The following is a 7,926-nucleotide window of genomic DNA, read 5'->3' on the forward strand; positions in this document are numbered from 1 at the left end:
TCGGTAGCACAGGTGTCTCAGCAGAAACACCAGGGCCACTTCCCCCGGTGCATCCCCCAGAAGCCCAGGCCGGGTGTCATCATCAGACACAAAGTGAGTCTCCATTTAGATACTTTGCCCTGAGCTGTGCGGGCTCTGGGTTGGCGGTGCCTGGGTTTGTGGTCTGCCATCACCTCACTGCCCTGATGCTGTGACCTTGAGTGAACGACCTTCATGTGAGCCTCAGTGTCCTCTCCTAGGTGTCCTGGGAGGATGTTGTGTGACATTGTGTGACACGTGACAGATATTTCAAAAAAATGTGTTTCAATATTTATTTATTTATTTATTTCAAAGGCAGAGTTAGAGAGAGAGACAGTGGATGACAGAGAGAGGCAGAGATTACATCTGCTGGGTCACTCCCCAGATGGCTGCAATGGCTGGATCTGGGCCAATTCAAAGCCAGGATCCAGGAGCTTCTTCATGGTCTCCTACCTGGGCTTGGGGGCCCAAGGACTTGAGCTATCTTCTGCTGCTTTCCCAGGCACGTTAGCATGGAGCTGGATTAGAAGTAGAGCAGCCAGGGGGCTGGTGCTGTGGCACAGTAGGTTAATCCTCCACCTGCCATGTAGGCGTCCTATTTGGGCACCAGTTTGAGTCCTGGCTGCTCCACTTCTGATCCAGCTCTCTAATATAGCCTGGGAAAGCAGAAGAAGGTGGCCCAAGTGCTTTGGCTCCTGCACCCATGTGGGAGACCTGGATGAAGCTCCAGGCTCCTGGCTTCGGATTGGCGGAGCTCCGGCTGTTGTGGCCATTTGGGGAGTGAACCAGCAAATGGAAGACCTTTCTCTCTGTCTCTTCCTCTCACTGTCTGTAACTTTACCTCTCAAACAAATTAAGAAAGAGAGAAAGAGAGAAAGAGAGAAAGAGAGAAAGAGAGAAAGGAAGGAAGGAAGGAAGGAAGGAAGGAAGGAAGGAAGGAAGGAAGGAAGGAAGGGGAGCAGCCAGGTCTTAAACTGGCCCCCATGTGTGATGCCAGTTCGACAGATAATGGCTTTATCTACTGCACCACAGCACTGGCCCCACGTGTGTGTGTTTTAAAATTTTTTTGACAGGCAGAGTGGACAGTGAGAGAGAGAGAGAGAGAGACAGAGAGAAAGGTCTTCTTTTGCCGTTGGTTCACCCTCCAATGGCCGTCGCGGCCAGCCGCTGCGGCCGGCGCACCGCGCTGATCCGATGGCAGGAGCCAGGTGATTATCATGATCTCTCCTGGGGTGCAGGGCCCAAGCACTTGGGCCATCCTCCACTGCACTCCTGGGCCACAGCAGAGAGCAGGACTGGAAGAGGAGCAACTGGGACAGAATCCGGCGCCCCGACCGGGACTAGAACCCGGTGTGCCGGCGCCGCAGGTGGAGGATTAGCCTATTGAGCCACGGTGCCAGCCTGTGTGTTTTAAAATTAACATATTCAGGACTGGCACTGTGACATAGCAGGCGCAGCTACCATCTGCAGTGCCGGCATCCCATATGGGTGCTGGTTCTCATCCTGGCTGCTCCACTTCTGATCTAGCTCTCTGCTATGGCCTGGGAAAGCAGTCTGGGAAAGCAGTAGAAGATGTCCCAAGTCCCCCCTGCACCTGCATGGGAAACCCAGATGAAGCTCCTGGCTCCTGGCTTCAGATCAGTGCACCTCCAGCCATTGTAGGGGATTTGACCATTGTAGGGAGGAACCAGTGCATGGAAGACCTTTCTCTCTCTCTCTGCCTCTGTCTCTCTATAACTATGCCTTTCAAATAATAAAGTAAATAAATATTTTTAAAAAGTGAACATGTTCAGGTGTTTGAGAGGGAGGGGGAAAGAGGAAGGGGAGGGAGAGAGAGAGAGAAAGAGCTTCCATCCCCTAATTCACTCTTCCAAATACCCACACTGCCTGGAGCCATGCTGAAGCTGGAAGCTGGGACTCAATCCCGTTCTTCCGTGTGGTTGGCAGGAGCCCAGCACTATGAGCCATCACTGATCCCTGCGAGTGTCTACCTTTCAAGCAACTCTGGAGTCAAGAGCTGGGGCCCAGACTGAGCTGAGGCATCTGATAAGATGCCACAGGTATCTTAACTGCTGGGCAGGTGTGTGCCAGGAGGCTGGCAATTTTAGGGGGAGGGCGTGGCCTGGAATGCCTTCCTGAGAAGCTGGGAGGTTAAGTGGGACCCGAGAGAGGGGGCCCTTTGGCTGTTTGAGAGCAGAGGAATCCAGACAGGCAAAGAGACCCGCTTGTTATTCAAGGAAGCAGAGGGGTCCTGCTGTGGTTGACCCACAGTGAGCAGGGACCAGGCCAGGCTGGGAGGATCTGGATGAGCATGGCTTTTACTGTGAAGGAGCCAGGGGCAGGACACGGCTGCACGAACAGCATCATGGGCTTTGAAAGACAAAGGATTATGGGACCCCATTTCCATACAAAAGTTAGAAATATTACTTTATGACAGTGTGGCATAAAGATAAATGCTACCCAAGAAAGCTTCCTTGAATACATTCATTAGTGTTGAGGTTTTCTTTTGGTTCTGACAGAAATGAAAATATTTCTGTGGGAGCTGGCACCATGGTCCCCGTGTCAGCTGCATGCATCGGCTTTGGTCTGAAGCAGACAAATTGGGATGTCCCCGGTGCCCTCAGCTGTTGTAGGGGACAGAGTGTGGGACATGAACATCAAAGTGTGGGACCTGGATGGGGTTAACCATGTGAGTGCTGCAGAGCCATGGGGGTGACGAGGTAGAGCTGGTAGGAGTCTCTAATGGGATCAAGTGCGAGCAGGGAGAGAGTGAGGGGTGAGGGGAGACTGTAGGGTGTTGTGCTGAGCTCCGGGAAGAACGAAGCTGCCATTGGCTGAAGCCATGGTCATTCACATGGGGCCACTATTTTCCACCCAGTACAACCAGGGCACATTCAACCCCAAGACGGGTTTCTTGATGCAGGTTGAGGACCTGGAGAAGCAACTCGTGCTGCCCGTGAGCCAGTCATTTTTCTGGTGAGGGGGCACAGGAGGCCAGAGAGGGAGTGCAGAAAGCTGGCGCCCCTTTCCTGACTCTCGGCTGCCCTGATGGCAGGTATAACGCCAGTACACCTCACATACAAGACTATCAGCTCTCTGAAGCCTACATCCTTAGTCCTGATGGAATGCAGCTGCCCGTGAACAGCTCAGCTCAGATCCTCCTGCTGAAGGTATGGGGCCGGGAATTGTGAGTGGGGAGTGGGGACGGGAGGTGGGGGGGGTGTGGGAGCTGGGAGAGTGCCAGGTGTGCCGGCTGGGAGGTGCAGAGAGGAGAGGCTTCCCACCTCCTCCAGGTAAGAGGGCTAAGATCTAAGGGAAATACTGGGGGCTCCCCAAGGGCTGATGTTCCGGGCTGCTCTGGGTCCTGGGGAAACACATAGGAAGGCGTTTGTGCCTGCTGTGGGTGTCAGGATGACACTTAGCATTAGGAACCCTGGCTGGGGTGTTCCCACACAGCCCATGAGTGGGGAGAGCCAACTCTAGCTACCTGCAGAGGGCACCAAGTTCTATGCAAAGAGCAGTTGACATGGAGGCTGGAGACTTGAGTCTCCTGTAGGGTAGGGGTCTACTGGGGTGGGCGTTTTCCTAGGCTTCTCACTGATGCCTCCTCTTAGCGCGGGAGAACAAAAGACGATGGCGAGATGCACGTTGGTGCTCGCTCAGGAGCCTGATGTGTGACGCTGTTGCTCTTGAAGTGCTCCTCTTCCTGCTCAGGTCACTGAATTAGCAGACAGCTTTGCCCGTTGTAACAGATTACCAAGTCAACTGTGCCCAAGTCAAGACAGAAGATCATTGCTGTCCAACAGGAAGTCAGGCTGGTCCATCCGGGGAAGGAGGGGCGGCTCCACAGTCACCCAGCAACTTTTTATCTCATTGCACCACCTTCATCAACACACAGCTTCCCCGTGGTCCAACATGGCTGCTCAGCCTCCAGCCATGACACCTGCCATTGAACCTGCAGGGATAGGAAAGGGGAAAGCAACATGTTTTACCCCACGCTGACTACGTTCCATGGGGCAGACTGTGTCTCATTATCAGCAGAGCCTACAACCAGGACCCACACGCCCTGTTAGAACTCTGCTGTAGGGAGAGCAGATGGGGCAGTGGTGGCAGTGAGCACACAGGCCCCACTCAAGACTTCTGTGTCAGGGGCTGAGTGGGAAGTGGGGGCGTCACATTCATGCAGGTCAGGTGATAGGTGGGATTCCTGGGCTGTTAGAGGGCTGGACCCTGATGGAAGCTTCTGGAGGGTTCACAGCAGGGGGCATTTGCACATCTCCCCTCTGCCCAAGGCTGGGCTGACCCCCGCCCTCTGCCCTGTGTGTCCTCAGACGCCCTTGGTGCAGGAGGTGCACCAGAACTTCTCAGCCTGGTGTTCCCTGGTGGTTCGCCTGTACCGCGGACAGCACCACCTGGAGCTGGAGTGGACGGTGGGGCCCATCCCTGTGGGGTGAGTGCCTGGGCTGGGGCTGGGGCTGGGGGTGAGGGTAGAGTAAAGTTTAGTTACTTGCAACAAAGAGAGATGGAGAGAGTCGTAGATGTCTCATCCAGAGAGAGACTGATTCATACAGAGAGACTGATTCAGCCCATCCACCTGTTCACTCCCCAAATGTCCTACAGAGCTGGTAGTTCAACCTGCCCCCGCACCCCGCAATGTGGTGGCAGGGCTCTCACTATCCCTGCCTGTCTCTCGGGGTCTGCATCAACAGAGGCAGGAATCAGGAGCACAGCTGGGACTCAGGCCCAACACTGTGATATGGGTGGTGGCGTCCCAGCTGGTGTCTTAGCCATTGCCCCCAACATCACTGCCCAGAGTGAGTTTAGATGAGGCTCACGAGCTTGCTGTCCCATTGGGTACAGTGACAAGTGGGGGAAGGAAGTGATCAGACGCTTCAACACACCACTGGACACCAAGGGCTACTTCTACACGGACAGCAATGGCCGGGAGATCCTGAAGAGGAGGTGACGGGACGCAGGGCACCCGCGGGGCTGGGGTGATATGTGGGGCCCAGGGGTGGGGGTGCTGGCTGATGGGGGAGCCAGTCCCCCAGCCTGACCAGATGACCTCCTGCCCCAGGAGGAATTATCGGCCCACCTGGAACTTGAACCAGACAGACCCAGTGGCGGGGAACTACTATCCAGTCAACACTCGAATTTACATCACGGTACCCTCCCCCACCCCACACCTCCCCGGGTGCAGAATGGGGAGCGCTCCTCACTGGCGGCATCTCCCAGGTGCCTGGGGCTGGGGCTGGCTCCCCACCTGCCCTCAGGCTCACCCTGACCCCAGGATGGTAAGAAGCAGTTGACAGTGCTGACAGACCGCTGCCAGGGAGGCAGCAGCCTGCAGGACGGCTCGCTAGAGCTCATGGTGAGTGATCTTGGGGGAGGATCCAACCAAACTAGGATTCTCGCACCAGGTCCTATGCCGTCCCCTGCAGGATGTAGCATAATGTCACATGCTACCCCTCACGCCCTCCTGGCTGCTGTCCCCCAGGTGCCCCGCAGGCTGCTGCTGGATGAGAACCGTGGACTGGGGGAGCCGCTGCTGGAGGAGGGCTCGGGGTTGTGGGTGTGAGGGCGCCACCTCGTGCTGCTGGACGCGGTGAGCACAGCGACCGTGGGGCACTGGCTGCTGGTGGAGAAGGAGGTCCTGGCCCCTCAGGTGGTATTGGCCTTGGGGAGCGGCGCCCACTACCACCCTGGGGCTGCCCGGTGCCTGCAGGTGAGGGTGGCACAGTGGGCAAAGATGGGATCTGAATGAGGCCTGCGCGAACATTGGGCTCGGTGCTGCTTTTTCTTGACTATGCTGGGACCCACCTTGCTTTAACTTAATTCACTCAGGGGAGGTCAAAGCAAGGTCAGCCCCTAAGGTAGCCCCTGCCCAGGACCGGCCCAAGAGCCCATCCACCTTCCTTGGTGGGCACAGCTTCAGCTCCTGCCCCTTCGGCAATGGTTGTCTCGCCTCGGCCCAACCCCTCCTCAGGGCACCCCGCCTTCCCGTCCTTCACCTCCTCCCTTCCTCCTGTGTCCTGCCTCTCTGGATCTTCAGCCCTGCCCCCCTCAACTCCATAGGGCCTCTGGTCAGTAGAGTTCTGCCCCTTCTGAACTCAGACCTTCTCCACCAACTGAGGGCTCCTGCCCTCCCTTTGGCTCAGTCCTGAAGGAGCCTGCCCACTCCTTTCTGCTGAGCCCCGCCCCTTCCCCAAGCCCCGCCCATCTCTGACTCAGCCCTGCCTCCGTCTTCCCGCAGTTCTCAGGGCTGCTCCAGGAGCTCCCGCCCTCCGTGCACCTGCTCACCCTGGCCCACTGGGGCCCAAAGAAGCTGCTGCTGCACCTGGAGCACCAGTTTGCCAGTGGGGAGGACTAGGGCCACAACTTGAGCTCCCCTCCCCCCCGTGACCTTGAATTTACCAGTTAGGAGACAGGTGGGAAAGAGGAGAGGAGAGAGAGACAGAGAGACAGAGAGACAGAGAGACAGAGGGACAGAGAGAAGCCAACTTGGCTTCCACTGATCGGGTCCCCTCCACTGTTCCAACAGGACCTGTTCTCTACCTTCACCATCACCCACCTGCAGGAGACCACGCTGGTGGCCAACCTGCTTTGGGCCAGCGCTTCCAGGCTCAAATGGACACCGGACACCAGTGGGCACCTAGCGTGGGTGGGATGGGCTCCTGCCTGGGGCTGGCAGCGGGGGGCACTGTAGGAGGCATGGGAATGTGGGCCAGGATCCAGTTAGAACCTCAGGACCCTGGGCAGATACAGCCTCAGGGCTTCAGGGTCTAAAGTGGGTTCAGCAAACTGCCAATAGGTCTTGAGGATCTGAACATTCCGGTCCCAAGAACAAGATTCAAGATCTCTGTGGGTGTCTAGTTCAGGGAGAGTGTCCATTCCCCGGGGGTTGCTTTGAGGATGTGAGACAAGGAGGATTTGAGAGGATTTGAGAGATCCAGGGGTGGGGTTTAGGCCCAAGCAGGTGTGTAGATGTGGGTAGGTGAGCCCTTGGGGAGACTCTTGTGGGTGCACAGTGTGGTCAGCCCTGGGGAGGGAGTGAAGGAGGGGGAGGAAGTCTGCACCCCTCACTCTTGGGCTTCCCCTTCCCCTCCCCAGAGTTCATCCCCACCCCCATGGTGCCCCCTCTGGACCCAGCCTCCATCATGCTGCAGCCCATGGAGATCCGCACGTTTGTGGCCTCGGTCCAATGGGAAGAGGCCGCCTGGAGCCATGGGGGTGACCCAGTCCAAGCCTGAGCTCTCTGCTCCAGGGCAACACAGACCCCCCTACTCTCTGTTGCTGCTGCCCCACCCTAAACACCATTAAAGCAGCGCCACTGAGCCTCAGGTCACTGGATGACTGGTTGAGACATCTTTTGGATGGAGATAGAATGCATGATGTAGGTTTACTTATTTTAAAGAGAGAGAGAGAGAGAGAGAGAAAGAGAGAGAGAGAGAGAGAATCACTCCCCACAAATGGCTGCATGGGCAAGGGCTGGTCGAGCCAAAAGTCAGTATCCCGGAACTCTGTCAGGGACTGCCATGTGGTTTTCAAGGGCCCAAGGTCTTGGGTCAACATTTACTGCCTTCCTGTGGTCATGACCATGGAGCTGGCTCAGCTGTGGACTGGGCAGGACCACCTCAAGGGCTGGGATATGGAGGCAGCTGGGGCAGCAGTGGCTCACCCTACAGCGTCAGCACCAGCCCCCTTGACTCTGTCTCCAAAGAACGCCACACTGGCAGGATTTAGGGAGGAAGCAGCCTGGGCCCGCAGTGTCCTACCTGGGCCTCAGTTTCCCTCTTGAGGGATGCCTGGGGAGGGCTCCCTGCACCCATCTGCCGTATTAGTTAGGCCTGCTATTGGAGGGAGTCCCAGAAAGCATCCTTTAAGACCCTCCCAGAGATAGGGACCGGC

The 7,926-nt window shown here is 56.9% G+C and overlaps 1 pseudogene; it reads left to right on the top strand.

Moving 5' to 3' along the window:
* The window catches only part of LOC133749272 (lysosomal alpha-mannosidase-like), a 16,609-nt pseudogene extending 9,341 nt beyond the window's left edge, over positions 1–7,268 (top strand).
* The last annotated feature ends 658 nt before the right edge of the window (positions 7,269–7,926 follow it).

This window comes from Lepus europaeus, chromosome 20 (assembly GCF_033115175.1).
Source record: "Lepus europaeus isolate LE1 chromosome 20, mLepTim1.pri, whole genome shotgun sequence".
Taxonomy (NCBI): domain Eukaryota; kingdom Metazoa; phylum Chordata; class Mammalia; order Lagomorpha; family Leporidae; genus Lepus; species Lepus europaeus.